Consider the following 14945-nt stretch of genomic DNA (forward strand, 5'->3'; position numbering starts at 1 on the left):
CGGCACAACTGCCTAATCTACGCCGGATCACTGCGTACGGCGTGAACATAACCTACGCCCAGCCAGACACACGTCCAACGCACAATACGCCGCCTTGTGTTCCCTGGTGCAGACCTAAACATGTCTGTTGCCGGGTTGCGCCTCCTTTATGGGGAATAACTTTACGCCGGACGTACAACTTACGCGCATCTCGCGTAGTATGCGTCGGGCGCACGCAGGTTCGTGAATCGCTGTATTTCCCTCATTTGCATGTTTAAATGGCTAATCAATGGGAGCGGCACCATGCGCCCAGCCTAAATGTGCGCCCACTCTACGCCGGCGTGTGCAAGCTACGTCGGCGGGGTGTAGTCTGGTTCTAGGCGCATATCTGTTTGTGGGTCTGCCGCACACATACGACGGCGCACATTTGCACTTACGTTGGCGTAACTTGTTATACGTCGGCGTCAGTGCTTTGTGAATCCGGGCCAAAGTGTCATTTCTTCAGTGTTGTCACATGAAAAGATACAAGAAATGTGACTGAGGGGTGTACTTACTTTTGTGAGATACTGTTTGTATTTTGTATGTTTCATGGAGTAAACTTGCAACGCGTTTCTCAGAAATCTTCTTCAGGACCCTCTGAGGATCAGGTAAGGAGATTATAGTGACGGCTGAATATGAAAGAAGAACTTATTAGATCACAATTACATACAAGTAACGCGTTTCGCCGAGATGTTGGCCGATGTTTGTATATCGGATGCTTCATGGACTGAACTTGCATTGTACGGAACCCCCGACAATCAGTCAGGAGGAGAGGTTGGAAATTATGGGGGGTTCATAAACTTTTAGGATCAGCATGGTGATCCATTCACATTTTAATGATGTAATAAACGTTTACTATTTATTTTTTATTTATTAAATGTTTTTTTTTTTTTTTTTATCCAAAGAAAAGTTTCTTGAGTTCCTGATAAACACACAACTATTCTTACATCTGAGTGTAAAGTGATTTTGTGTCAGTAAAGTCCATAGAAATCTTTATCCCGTGTTCTCTAAAGACGCGTCAAATCTGGGATTCGCCCTGAATAATGTTTCATTACGCATTGAATCGAATGAGAATTGGGATTCAGGCGAAGGGTTAACAGGTGAAACGCGTTGTGAAATGAGACAGACAAGGAAATGATCACACAAAGCCACGAGAGGTTCATCCGGGCAGAAAGAGATAATGAGCCGCGTCCTCAGGAAACCTCCTCGCCGCCGCTCATTTCTGTGAAATGGAAAAAATAATATAAAGATACAAAGAAACATTCTCACTTCCCGTCTGCAGGATCCGCCCATCGCCATTCATCCAATCAGGTGACCCGATTTCCCAATATATACTGTATTTATCAGCGTATATCGCGCACTTTTTTGCCCTGAAATTCAGGGCAAAATCCTGGGTGCGTGATATACGCCTATACCCGCTTCCCGCGCCGAGTTTGAACTACTGCGCCGGCATATACCGAGCGCAGTACACTCGTGTATAGTCGGGCAGGCTCGGGTTCTCTCGCACTCACGTCAGGGACGCACAGGACGCATAGGACGTGACCGCGATAGGAGCCGAGCCTGCCCGACTATACACGAGTGTACTGCGCTCGGTATGTGCCGGCGCAGTAGTTCAAACTCAGCGCGGGAAGCGGGGATCGATCGAGGAGGACACCGCAGAAGGACGCCGGACCCGACGAGGAGGACACCACCGAAGCCGCAGACGGACGCCGGACCCGACAAGGAGGACACCACCAAAGCCGCAGACGGACGCCGGACCCGACGAGGAGGACACCACCAAAGCCGCAGACGGACGCCGGACCCGACGAGGAGGACACCACCAAAGCCGCAGACGGACGCCGGACCCGACGAGGAGGACACCACCGAAGCCGCAGACGGACGCCGGACCCGACGAGGAGGACACCACCGAAGCCGCAGAAGGACGCCGGACCCGACGAGGAGGACACCACCGAAGCCGCAGAAGGACGCCGGACCCGACGAGGAGGACACCACCGAAGCCGCAGAAGGACGCCGGACCCGACGAGGAGGACACCACCAAAGCCGCAGAAGGACGCCGGACCCGACGAGGAGGACACCACCAAAGCCGCAGACGGACGCCGGACCCGACGAGGACGACACCACCAAAGCCGCAGAAGGACGCCGGACCCGACGAGGAGGACACCACCGAAGCCGCAGACGGACGCCGGACCCGACGAGGCCGCCGATGGACGCCGCGCAAGACACCAAAACTGTAAGTACTAAAATCGTTTTTTTACAAGAATGTGGGTCCACTTTAGGGGTGCGCGCTATACGCCGGAGCGCGCAATACCCCGATAAATGCGGTATATATATATTTTTTAAAGCCGGCTTCTGGGTGGACATGGGGGCAGCGGGGGCGGAACAGATCAAGGCGCGGTTGGACAATTCATGGGCGGGGCCAAAATCTTTTTTTTTTTGGAAACTGGACCAGCAAGTTCAATACATACCGGGATCTGCGAATGAAAATATGACACAGCAAAGAATATAAAGTTGTAAAAGTCACAATACATTATGCAAAATTAGATACAAATGTGACACAAAGTACAGAGGAACCTCGGTGTGCGAGAATAATCCGTTCCAGGAGAACGCTTGTAATCCAAAGCACTCGCATATCAAAGCCAGTTTCCCCATAGAAGTCAATGGAAACTAAAATAATTAGTTCCGCATTGACTTCTAGGGCATGCAATACCGCATGTGGCCAGAGGTGGGGGGGGGGGGCGCTGGAGAGCCTCAGAAATACTCAGGACAGCTCGGCTGATCTCAGAAACCCTCAGAAAGGTTCGGAAACACTTGGGAACAGAGGGGTAGATTCAGGAAAGAATTACGCCGGCGTATCCATAGATACGCCGCGTAATTCCAAAGCTGCGCCGGCGTATCTACTTTCTGTATTCAGAAAGCTAGATACGCCGACATTAGCCTAAGATCCGACTGGCGTAAGTCTCTTACGCCGTCGTATCTTAGGGTGCATTCTGACGCTGGCCGCTAGGGGTGCTTCCGTTGTTGTCGGCGTAGATTATGCAAATTAGCTACATACGCCGATTCACAAATGTACGTACACCAGGCGCAATTTATTTACGTCGTTTACGTTAGGCTTTTTCGGCGTAAGGTTGTTCCTTCTATTAGGAGGCGCACGCAATGTTAAGTATGGACGTCGTTCCCGCGTCGAAATTTGAATTTTTATACGTCGTTTGCATAAGTCGTTCGCGAATAGGGCTGGACGTAATTTACGTTCACGTCGAAACCAATACGTCGTTGCGCCGTACTTGGAAGCAATGCACACTGGGATATGTACACGGTTCGTAAAAAAAACATCAATCACGTCAGGTCATCACACATTAACATAAAACACGCCCCCCCCTTCCACATTTGAATTACGCGCGCTTACGCCGGCCCCATTTACGCTACGCCGCGCGACTTACGGAGCAAGTGCTTTGTGAATACTGCACTAGCTCCTGTAAGTTACGGCGGCGTAGCGTAAATACGACACGCTGCGCCACCGTATCAGTGCGCGCCCCTACCTGAATCTACCCCAGAGTAATTCCGAGTGATTCTGAGTATTTGCGAACGGCTACAAACCGTTCTGAGTGGCGCCCCCGCATTTCTGGCCAAATGCGGTACTGCACACCCCATTAGCTTGAACCATTTTGTGAGACAACACTCACATACCTCGTTAACCGCGTTACTCGTACACTGAGGTTCCGCTGTACATCTTCTTATAATGTATCTTACAAATATTTTGTAGTTTTGTATAGAGTGGCGGGGGGTGGGGTCTCCAACTGGCGACCCTCAAGGTTTTGCAAAACTACAAGTCCCACGAGGCATTGCAAGGCTTATCGTTACAAGCATGACTCCTCCCACCGGCAGAGGCATGATGGGACTTGTAGTTTTGCAACAGCTGGAGGGTCGCCAGTTTGGGACCCCCTGGGTTAGACACTCTCTCAGGCTCTTATTGTCGCCTGTGTCCCCGTTGGGTGGATTCTCCCCCTCTACTTGTCCCGGTGAGGGGTAAGCCAAAACTTTAAGAGTTGTCCCCAGGAGGGGAAATCTTTCATTGGGGGAAATTGTCTAAGAAGAGAATTTCTCTCGCTTTGGGAGATTTTCCTCCAACTTCCTGTTGTGTCTCTGTCACAGGAAGTCAAAGGAAAATTCCAGGCTGGATGCATTGGGTATCTCTTTTCCAGAAGCGGCTCGGGGGGGGCGTGGTCAACCGCTGTGCATTCTGGGAAGGGGTGCTTAAGGGACAGACGTCGTTTTGGTGGGGGTCGTCTTCTGATCCTGGCCTGATGGCCCTCCTGCCCTCAGGGATGTGTGAGTCTCAAAGAAAACCATTGGTAACACACTACGCCGCCATGGATTAAAATCCTGCAGGTCCCCCTGCTCAGGCCAGCGCATGCCCAGGCCCGTCTGAAGTTTGCCAAAGACCATCTGGATGATCCAGAGGAGGAATGGGAGAAGGTCATGTGGTCTGATGAGACAAAAATAGAGCCTTTGGGTCTAAACTCCACTCGCCGTGTTTGGAGGAAGAAGAAGGATGAGTACAACCCCAGGAACACCATCCCAACCGTGAAGCATGGAGGTGGAAACATCATTCTTTGGGGATGCTTTTCCGTGAAGGGGACAGGACTGCACCGTATTGAGGGGAGGATGGATGGGGCCATGTATCGCAAGATCTTGGCAAACAAACCTCCTTCCCTCAGTAAGAGCTTTGAAGACGGGTTGTGGCTGGGTCTTCCAGCATGACAACGACCCGAAACACGCAGCCAGGGCGACTAAGGAGTGGCGCTGTAAGAAGCATCTCAAGGTCCTGGAGTGGCCTAGCCGGTCTCCAGACCTGAACCCAATAGAAAATCTTTGGAGGGAGCCAGGGCAGGACTTAGGGTGCTGGGGGCCCCTGGGCTTAATAATGAAAGGGGCCCCCTGGAGCAGAGAAGCGGGGGGGTGGGTCGTTACCCAGCCGTCCGATCATAGTTGTTGCGGAGGGGTGGGGGGGGGGATGCTGGATCCGCCGACCAACCTTTCGAAGTTGTTGAGCGGGAGAAGTGCGCCGACCGGTCATACTTGTTGAGTGGGGGGGACTTCTTACCTCTTCCCAGGGCCGCCTTCAGTAGTTTTGGGGCCCCTTACACATCTGCAGTGAAGGGGCCCCCTGGAGCATCGAAGTCGCTGGGGGCTGGCGAGAATTACATCCATCCGCCAAAGTTGTTGAGCGGGGGGGGTGCCAAAATTGCCGCGATTGCCGTGAAAATGGGGGAGGGGATTGCCGCGATTGAAGCGAGATTGTGGAAGGGGATTGCCGCGAAATTGCGGGAGGGGATTTCTGCGAACGGGGGGGGGGTTGCCGCGATTGGGCCTGGGGCCCCCTATTGCCCATGGGCTTGAGCCCAGTCAAGCTCAATGGTAGGTCCGGCCCAGCGTATTGCCCAGCGACAGCCCCAAAACCTGAAGGATCTGGAGAAGCTCTGTATGGAGGAGGGGCCAAAATCCCTGCTGCAGTGCGTGCAAACCTGATCACCAACTACAGGAAACGTCTGATCTCTGGAATGGCAAACAAAGGTTTCTGTACCAAATATTAAGTTCTGCTTTTCTGATGTATCAAATTCTTATGTTATGCAATAAAATGCAAATGAATTACTTAAAAATCATACAATGCGATTTTCTGGATTTTTCGGATTCCGTCTCCTATGATAAAATTACAGATCTCTCTACATGCTTTGTAAATAGGAAAACCTGCAAAAACGTTCTCTCCGCTGTATATGTAATTAGGGTTGTCCCAATACCGATACCAGTATCGGTATCGGGACCGATACCGAGTATTTGCGAGAGTACTCGTACTCCCGCAAATACCCCCGATACTGAAATAGAATACTTGTTCCCACCGCCACCGCCGCAAACCCGTCGCCGCTGCCGTTAATCAGCGTGCGGGGAACATTACAGCTTTCGTTTGAATAGCTGTATCCCCGCTAGGCGTATAGACACTCCCCCTTGCGCGGGATTGGACGGATGATCTGTCCAATCCCGAGCAAGGGGGAGTGTCTATACGCGGCGGGGATACAGCTATTCAAACAAAAGCTGTAATGTTCCCCGCACGCTGATTAACGGCGGCACGTGCGGCATCATCAAGGTATGTAGGACATGGCTGCATTATGTGGGGGACATGGCTGGAATATGTGGGGGACATGGCTGCATTATGTGGGGGACATGGCTGGAATATGTGGGGGATATGGCTGCATTATGTGGGGGACATGGCTGCATTATGTGGGGGACATGGCTGGAATATGTGGGGGACATGGCTGCATTATGTGGGGGACATGGCTGGAATATGTGGGGGACATGGCTGCATTATGTGGGGGACATGGCTGCATTATGTGGGGGACATGGCTGGAATATGTGGGGGGACATGGCTGGAACATGTGGGGGACATGGCTGCATTATGTGGGGGACATGGCTGGAATATGTGGGGGACATGGCTGCATTATGTGGGGGACATGGCTGGAATATGTGGGGGATATGGCTGCATTATGTGGGGGACATGGCTGCATTATGTGGGGGACATGGCTGCATTATGTGGGGGACATGGCTGCATTATGTGGGGGACATGGCTGGAATATGTGGGGGGACATGGCTGCATTATGTGGGGGACATGGCTGGAATATGTGGGGGACATGGCTGCATTATGTGGGGGACATGGCTGGAATATGTGGGGGGACATGACTGGAATATGTGGGGGACATGGCTGCATATGGGGGGGACATGGCTGCATTATGTGGGGGACATGGCTGCATTATGTGGGGGACATGGCTGGAATATGTGGGGGGACATGGCTGCATTATGTGGGGGACATGGCTGGAATATGTGGGGGGACATGACTGGAATATGTGGGGGACATGGCTGCATATGTGGGGGACATGGCTGCATATGTGGGGGACATGGCTGCATTATGTGGGGGACATGGCTGCATTATGTGGGGGACATGGCTGCATTATGTGGGGGACATGGCTGGAATATGTGGGGGGACATGGCTGCATTATGTGGGGGACATGGCTGGAATATGTGGGGGACATGGCTGCATTATGTGGGGGACATGGCTGGAATATGTGGGGGGACATGACTGGAATATGTGGGGGACATGGCTGCATTATGGGGGGGACATGGCTGCATTATGTGGGGGACATGGCTGCATTATGTGGGGGACATGGCTGGAATATGTGGGGGACATGGCTGCATTATGTGGGGGACATGGCTGGAATATGTGGGGGGACATGACTGGAATATGTGGGGGACATGGCTGCATATGGGGGGGACATGGCTGCATATGTGGGGGACATGGCTGCATTTGGGGACACATTTAAAAAAAGTATCGGTATCGGCGAGTACATAAAAAAAAGTATCGGTACTTGTACTCAGTCCTAAAAAAGTGGTATCGGGACAACCCTATATGTAATGGTGCTGAGCACTCTGAACACTCCCAATGAGAAATAAAGAGGACCTGTGATGTCACAGATATCAGAATAGAATGTATATGCAATTGGTGGGGATGGGCTTCAAGGAGGAGGTAGGTACCCAGACTATTGGGGGGGAAAGGGGGTGTGGAAAAGTGGCCCAGTGAAGACTGAAGTGATGAGAATGTACTGTGTGGGGGAAGGGAAGGGGGGTGCGTAGAATGTCCTTGTATCCGGGTTTATCTGTCGGAATATTTCCTCTCTTCCAGGTTCTGCCGGTGAAAGTCCTTCAGTCCTTCCTGTTAGTTTCTATGGTTCCGTCTGATCTATTTCTATCCTCAGATATGGACTGCAGACCTCAGCAGACTCCCGACATCTGCCTTCTGTTTTGCTGAGCCCTTATCTCCTATTTCCATATCTTCTGACCTTCCGCCATCCGTTTCACAGGAATTTTCCCAGAGGGCGGAATATTGCAACCGGCTTATTCCCGGGCCCTGGGATTTCTAGTCTACACTTCTAGAGCTGAACTCCGGGATTAACAATACGAATACGAGTTCACCAAAATCTTCTTCCATCGTGATCGCTACAACCGTGACTATAGCCCTAGGACCCTGCGTGATCCCTCCTGGGCGGGTACCTTGTCCGAGGCCACACCTACAAAATGAATGTATATATCACTGACTCCCAAAGTGGGCAATACGCCACCCCCCCCCCAGGGGGGCTGATAGATTTTGGTTCTCTGCTCTTTCCTTGACCCTAATCCGAGCTCCACTCCTGCTGACACCACCGGAACACCTTGGCCGGGGGGGTGGTCTCCTAGCAGTCACACCCAGAAGGTACAAACCAGCTGTAATAGAAATGTCCAGGTTGCGGCAATAGCAATAAAATGCTAAAGCAATGCAACAGTTTTGAGGTTAACAGAGAGACACAGCGAATCAGCAGCACAGGAGCAATCAAATATCCTCTAAAGTGTGGCCACCTACAGTGGGGATCAAAAGTTTGGGCACCCCAGGTAAAAATGTGTATTAATGTGCATGACGAAGCCGAGGAAAGATGGAAAAATCTCCAGAAGGCATCAAATTACAGATTAGACATTCTTATAATATGTCAGAAAAAGTTACATTTTATTTCCATCATTTACACTTTCAAAATGACAGAAAACAAAAAAATGGCGTATGGAAAAGTTTGGGCACCCTGCAGAATTTCTAGCATGCCCCGCCCCCTTTGCAAAGCTGAGAGCTGCCAGTGTCATGGATTGTTCTCAATCATCGTCTGGGAAGACCCGGTGATGTCAATCTCAAAGGGTTTAAATGCCCAGACTCATCTGACCCTCCCCCAACAATCAGCACCATGGCTTCTTCTAAGCAGTTGTCTAGAAACCTAAAAATGAAAATAGTTGTCACTCACAAAGCTGGAGAAGCTATAAGAAGATAGCTGTAACGGAATGACCCGTGACACCCAAAGACTTTGTGAGGATGGTGGATACTCCTGTGTCAGCGTCACTGATAACTCTTGGGTCTGCGTCCACCCTGTGCCTTTTGGGCATGGAGTGGCAAGTGAATCATAATTCATGTATTACATGAGATAGGACATCACTGATAGTTCGTATTGCAGGATTTTGAGATACTGCAAGATGTTGGCCCAACCAGTCAATAGTGACTCATTCTATAATTAGCCCTGACTAGTGACATGCTAATTGAGTCAGGGCTCCTGGAAGACATTCCATTGTCCTTGTGTAAAGGTGTTAACCCAGGTCTGCTCCCAGAACTCTAATTATGTATGCTAAATACTGTTTATGTGTGATAACACTGTCTAAAGCCTAGTGATGCTCAGAGGTGTGAATAGGTGTCAAGCTGTATGCGGAGACAAAACGTCTGCCTAGGGAACTCAATGTGTGAAGGTGTTTTGTTGTTATGCTGTTAATTAAGGAATGTTTAGTAATTAGCCTTAGTGTGTGATTAGGGGGGTGGAGATCTCATTGTTGCTTTAATGCCTTGTACTGTATAAAAAGCTGAGAAGAAACCATTAAAGTATCTTTACATTTGGAACAAGCACAGAGCTGTGTCTCGTCTTGATTCTGGGCAAATTAAATGGGAACGGGTCCTGTGGGTTGGAGTGTCGATAAGCTGTCTTGGATGGGATGGAAGGTCGTAAACGGTGGTGACCGTTACAATAGCAAAGCGTTTTCAGATGTCAATATCCTCAGTTCCTCGGAATGTAATGAAGAAATGGCAGTCATCAGGAACAGTGGAAGTTAAAGCAAGATCTGGAAGACCAAGAAAAATATCAGACAGAACGGCTCGCAGGATTGTGAGAAAAGCAATTCAAATCCCACGTGTGACGGCGCGATCCCTCCAGAAAGATCTGGCAGACACTGGAGTTGTGGTACACTATTCCACTATAAAGAGATACTTGTACACATATGGTCTTCATGGAAGAGTCATCAGAAGAAAACCTCTTCTACGTCCTCACCACAAAAATCAGCGCTTGAACTTTGCAAATGAACATATAGACAAGCCTGATGCATTTTGGAAACAAGTTCTGAGGAGCGATGAGGATAAAATATAACTTTTTGGCCGGAATGAGCAAAGGTACTTTTGGAGAAGAAAGGGCACAGAATTTAATGAAAAGAACCTCCGTCCAACTGTGAAGCATGGTGGTGGATCAATCATGCTTTGGGGTTGTATTGCAGCCAGTGGCACAGGGAACATTTCACGAGTAGAAGGAAAAATGGATCCAATAAAATTTCAGCAAATTTTGGATGGTGACTTGATGCCATCTGTGAAAAAGCTGAAGATAAAGAGAGGATGGCTTCTACAAATGGATAATGATCCAAAACACACCTCAAAATCCACGGGGGAGGGATTACATCAAGAGGCGTAAACTGAAGGTTTTGCCATGGCCTTCACAATCTCCTGACCTCAACATCATTGAAAATCTATGGATAGACCTTAAAAGAGCCGTGCGTGACAGACAGCCCAGAAATCTCACAGAACTGGAAGACTTGTGTAAGGAAGAATGGGAAAGATCCCTCAAACAAGAACTGAAAGACTCTTGGCTGGCTACAAAAAGCGTTTACAAGCCGTGATACTCGCCAAAGGGGGCGGTACAAGATATCAACTCTGCAGGGTGCCCAAACTTTTGCAGATGCTATTTTTTTGTTTTCTGTCATTATGAAAGTGTAAATGATGGAAATAAAATGTAACTTTTTCTGACATATTATAAGAATGTCTAATCTGTAATTTGTTGCCTTTTGGAGATTTTTCCATCTTTCCTTGGCTTCGTCATGCACATTAATACAAATTTTTACCTGGGGTGCCCAAACTTTCCATCCCCACTGTATGTCCTGCAGGACCAAAGGCATAAACAATAGCTCTCTGGGTGCCCCCGATGGGCAGGAGGGCGCCACTGTAAGAGATGCTGCTCATCCTTTGTGATAGCAATAATGTTGATTTAAAAAAAATGAAAGAGAAAATTTGTGTTTGAAAAACCGCCGAGCAAATATTGTGTGACATAAAAATATGCAACGCCCACCATTTTATTCTCTAGGGTCTCTGCTTAAAAATATGTATGATGTTTGGGGGTCCATGCAGGAGAGAGATGGCAGGATTGGCCCATGCTCAGATACACTTTAGTTCCAATTTAACATGCTGGACGTTGTTGTCCCACAGGAGCCTTTAGGGAAGTGAAGGGAGGGGGGGGAGGGGTTGCAGGATGCCAACATGTGATTTACAATGTGGTGGAGAAGAGAACATCAGCTACATATGTCTGACCACAAGACTTAACACATCTTTAATTACGCATCTTTTTATAAACCGCTCGGATTTCCAGACTACGCAAATACACGACACGTGGCCTGGGCTGGAGCGCCGCTCTTAAATGGGACACGCCCCTCTTTTTCTAGAGATTGGATTCCAGTTACATGCCAGCCCAGAATTTACCAACTTGTAATATTCCAAGATATCCTGCAAAACATGAATTATCAGTTATCAGTCACCCTATACCCAAAGGGGGCACAGGGTGACCCTAGACCCAAGAGTCATTAGTGACGCTGGCACAGGAGTACCCCCCATCCTTCAAAAGTCTCTGGGTGTCACGGGTCATTCAGTTACAATATATATATAAAAAAAAGTATAAACAAAAATAAAAAAAAAGGGGGGTTGCCATCCGGGCCCCTGGGGTCCTCCGGGGCCCCTTACAGGTGTACTGCCTGTACCCCCTGATGGTGGCCCTGCACCCAATCATCTCCATCAGGCCAAGAGCCCCCGAGCTGTTTTCCATTTGCAGTTATTCAAATCAGGAACAAATGTAATCCGGCGCAGTCGTTTTGCGTTGGCAGGCGACATTTCCCTCTAATTAATGGAATGCAAAGCAGCGTCCAGCTTTCTGGAATCCACGGCGAGTGAGCCGCACTTTATTCACCGCGCTCATCGCTCGCCAGTACTGACTCGCCGGGAGATAAGCCACCTGCTCCGCGCGGCACTTGCGCCGCTCACTTGTTTTCCTGAATCTCATTCATCTTACTCACCACTTTGTGGTTTCCACCGACATGCCGGCGTTATTTTTACTGGAACGTCTTTGGTGGCCCCGATCCGCCAAGTCCTCTGTGTCATCTGTTTGTGTGTGAGAGTTCCCTGAGGAGCACAGAGACTAATTATGTTACAATGTATTACTATGTTTTACTTTATTACCATGTATTACAAGATGACTAAGAATTACAATGTTACTATGTATTGCCGTGCGACTACATTTACTATTTAGGGCCCTTTATGGTAATTACATAGAAATTTCATCTCATGCCACATTTGTTTTAACCACTTCAGCCCCGCACCATTTGGCTGGCCAAAGACCGGGCCACTTTTTGCGGTTTGGCAACTGACAATTGCGCGGTCGTGCGACGTGGCTCCCAAACAAAATTGACGTCCTTTTTTCCCCACAAATAGAACTTTCTTTTGGTGGTATTTTTTACTTTTTGGTAAGGACTCATGTAAGTAAATCCTGGGGGGGGGGGGCTTAGAATCCTGCCTGGTCTATAGCAGAATGACAGCCGGGCCGTGGTTCAGCTATCCTGACTGGGCGTCATATGACATCCAGCAGGATGACTGCCGCTGTGTGCCCGTGGGGGCGCGCATCACAGCGATTGGTGGTGCGATGTGTCACTCACGATGTAAACAGGAGGAGCCATTGATCGACTTTTCCTCACTCGCGTATGACAGACGCGAGTAGAGGAGAGCAGATCGGCGGCTCTCCTGACAGGAGGGGTCTGTGCTGATTGTTTCTCAGCGTAGCTCCCCCGCGATGCCCACACTGGACCACCAGGGATGCCGCCAGGACCACCAGGGAAGCCCCCAACATGTAGATGGCCAGGTACTTCCCCCATGGCCACCAGGGATGCCATGCACATGCCCAATATATGCCAATCAGTGCCCACAAATGGGCACTGACTGGCACCATTCATACATAATGCCAGATCAGTGATGCCCATCAATGCCACCCACCAGTGTCATTAGTGTCCATCAGTGCCACCTATCAGTGCCCATCAGTGTCATCAGTGTCCATCAGTGCCCACCTATCAGTGCTCATCCATGCCACCTATCAGTGCCACCCATAATTACCCATCAGTGTCGCCTATGAGTGCATATCAGTGCCGCCTATGAGTGCCCATCAGTGCTGCATACCAGTGCCACCTATCAGTGTCCATCAGTGCCGCCTATGAGTACCCATCAGTGCCGCCTATCAGTGCCTATCATTGCCGCCTTATCAGTGCCCATCAGTGCAGCCATATCGGTGCCCGTCATTGAAGGAGAAAACTTGCTTATTTACAACATTTTATAACAGAAACAAAGAAAAACTTTTTTTTTTCAAAATTTTTGTCTTTTTTATTTGTTGCGCAAGAAATAAAACCCCCAGCCGTGATCAAATACCACCAAAAGAAATCTCTATTTGTAAAAACAAAATGATAAAAGAAATGTGTTTGGGTGCAGCGTTGTATGACCGCGCCATTGTCATTCAAAGCGTATTTATCGGCGTATACCGCGCACTTTTTTGCCCTGAAAAATCGTGGGTGCGTGATATACGCCGATACCCGCTTTCCCACGCCGAGTTTGAATACTGCGCCAGCATATACCGAGCGCAGTACACTCGTGTATAGTCGGGCAGGCTCGGCTCCTCTCGCGCTCACGTCTTGGACGTACAGGACGTGAGCGCGACAGTAGCCGAGCCTGCCCGACTATACACGAGTGTACTGCGCTCGGTATATGCCGGCGCAGTATTCAAACTCGGCGCGGGAAAGTGGGAAACGAGCAGGGAGGACGACGCAGAAGGACGCCGGACCCGACGAGGCAGCCGATGGACGCAGCGCAAGACACCAAACTGTAAGTACAAAAATCTTTTTTCCACAGGAATTTCGGGTCCACTTTAGGGGTGCGCGATATACGCCGGAGCGTGCTATACCCCAATAAATACGGTACATCAGCGCTGGGAGCTGAAAATTGGCCTGGGCAGGAAGGGGGTGTAAGTGCCGGAATGGGGGGGGGGGGGGGGTGAAAGTAGCTGGTATTGAAGTGGTTAAATTACAACAAGTTCTGTGTAGCAATTGAATGTATTATTATTATTGTTATTATTATTATTATTATTAATAACGTGGAGTTGCCCTTTAAGGATGTGCGTTTTTTTCGAAAGCTTTGTGACCTTTACACAGAATCGCTGACCTTTTATAATAGTCGCCACCCCCCCCCCCCCCCCCCCCCCCCCGGGTAAATCTCAATATCCTAATAATCTTCTGCGGGGTTTATATTCCTTTTTATAATACAGGAAGAAGACGCGGAGACCCTCTGGATCCCTGGAAGGACAGACATATGGTTTTATGTAAACATATTGGGATCTATTGTACGGGATTCCCGGGGGGGCCCTCCTCGGCGGACGCTCTTGTTTCCGCTATGACGTCGAGTCAATGTATTGTACTTACACCTCCTACATAACGGACACAAGTGGAAATCCATGCCGCAGCTGCTGATCCTTCTCCTATCATTGGACGGGACCTGATGAGACGAAACCTGCGACGCTCATCAGGAGGAAATGCTAATTAGTAAAGCAGAAGGTCGATACATTGTTGTCTCTTTATTAGTAGAGCCGATTCCCCCCCATGGAATGAGAAAACATCTTCATGTCAGAACATACACTGCAGAGGACAATTGTCAACCAATCACAGGTCCATAGGTGTGCGCAGCCTAGTGCATTAGGGTGTGCACCCCAAAGCTCAAACATATTTGCATGTGTATATACAGTATACTGATGGTGTCAGCAGAGCGGTGGACGGTGTCAGTAAGGCAGTGGATAGTGTCAGTAGTTTTTTATTTTTATTATATATTTATTTTATTTTAGGAGCCCCATTAGGGAGCTTTGGTGAAATATCAGGGGTCTATTTCTCTGCGTTACTGCACACTTAACACAGTATATTTCTGTGCATTA

General features: G+C 49.3%; 1 long non-coding RNA gene across 1 annotated transcript; it reads right to left on the reverse strand.

Moving 5' to 3' along the window:
• Window positions 1–977: 977 nt before the first annotated feature.
• On the reverse strand, window positions 978–14608 carry LOC120915786. Its single transcript, XR_005743912.1, has 3 exons — window positions 14443–14608; window positions 12004–12088; window positions 978–1240 (listed from the first exon to the last, which is right to left on the reverse strand). It is a non-coding gene; the product is annotated as an uncharacterized LOC120915786 (long non-coding RNA).
• Between the last annotated feature and the right edge of the window lie 337 nt (window positions 14609–14945).

The sequence above is a fragment of the Rana temporaria genome, chromosome 10 (assembly GCF_905171775.1).
Source record: "Rana temporaria chromosome 10, aRanTem1.1, whole genome shotgun sequence".
Classification (NCBI taxonomy): Eukaryota; Metazoa; Chordata; class Amphibia; order Anura; family Ranidae; genus Rana; species Rana temporaria.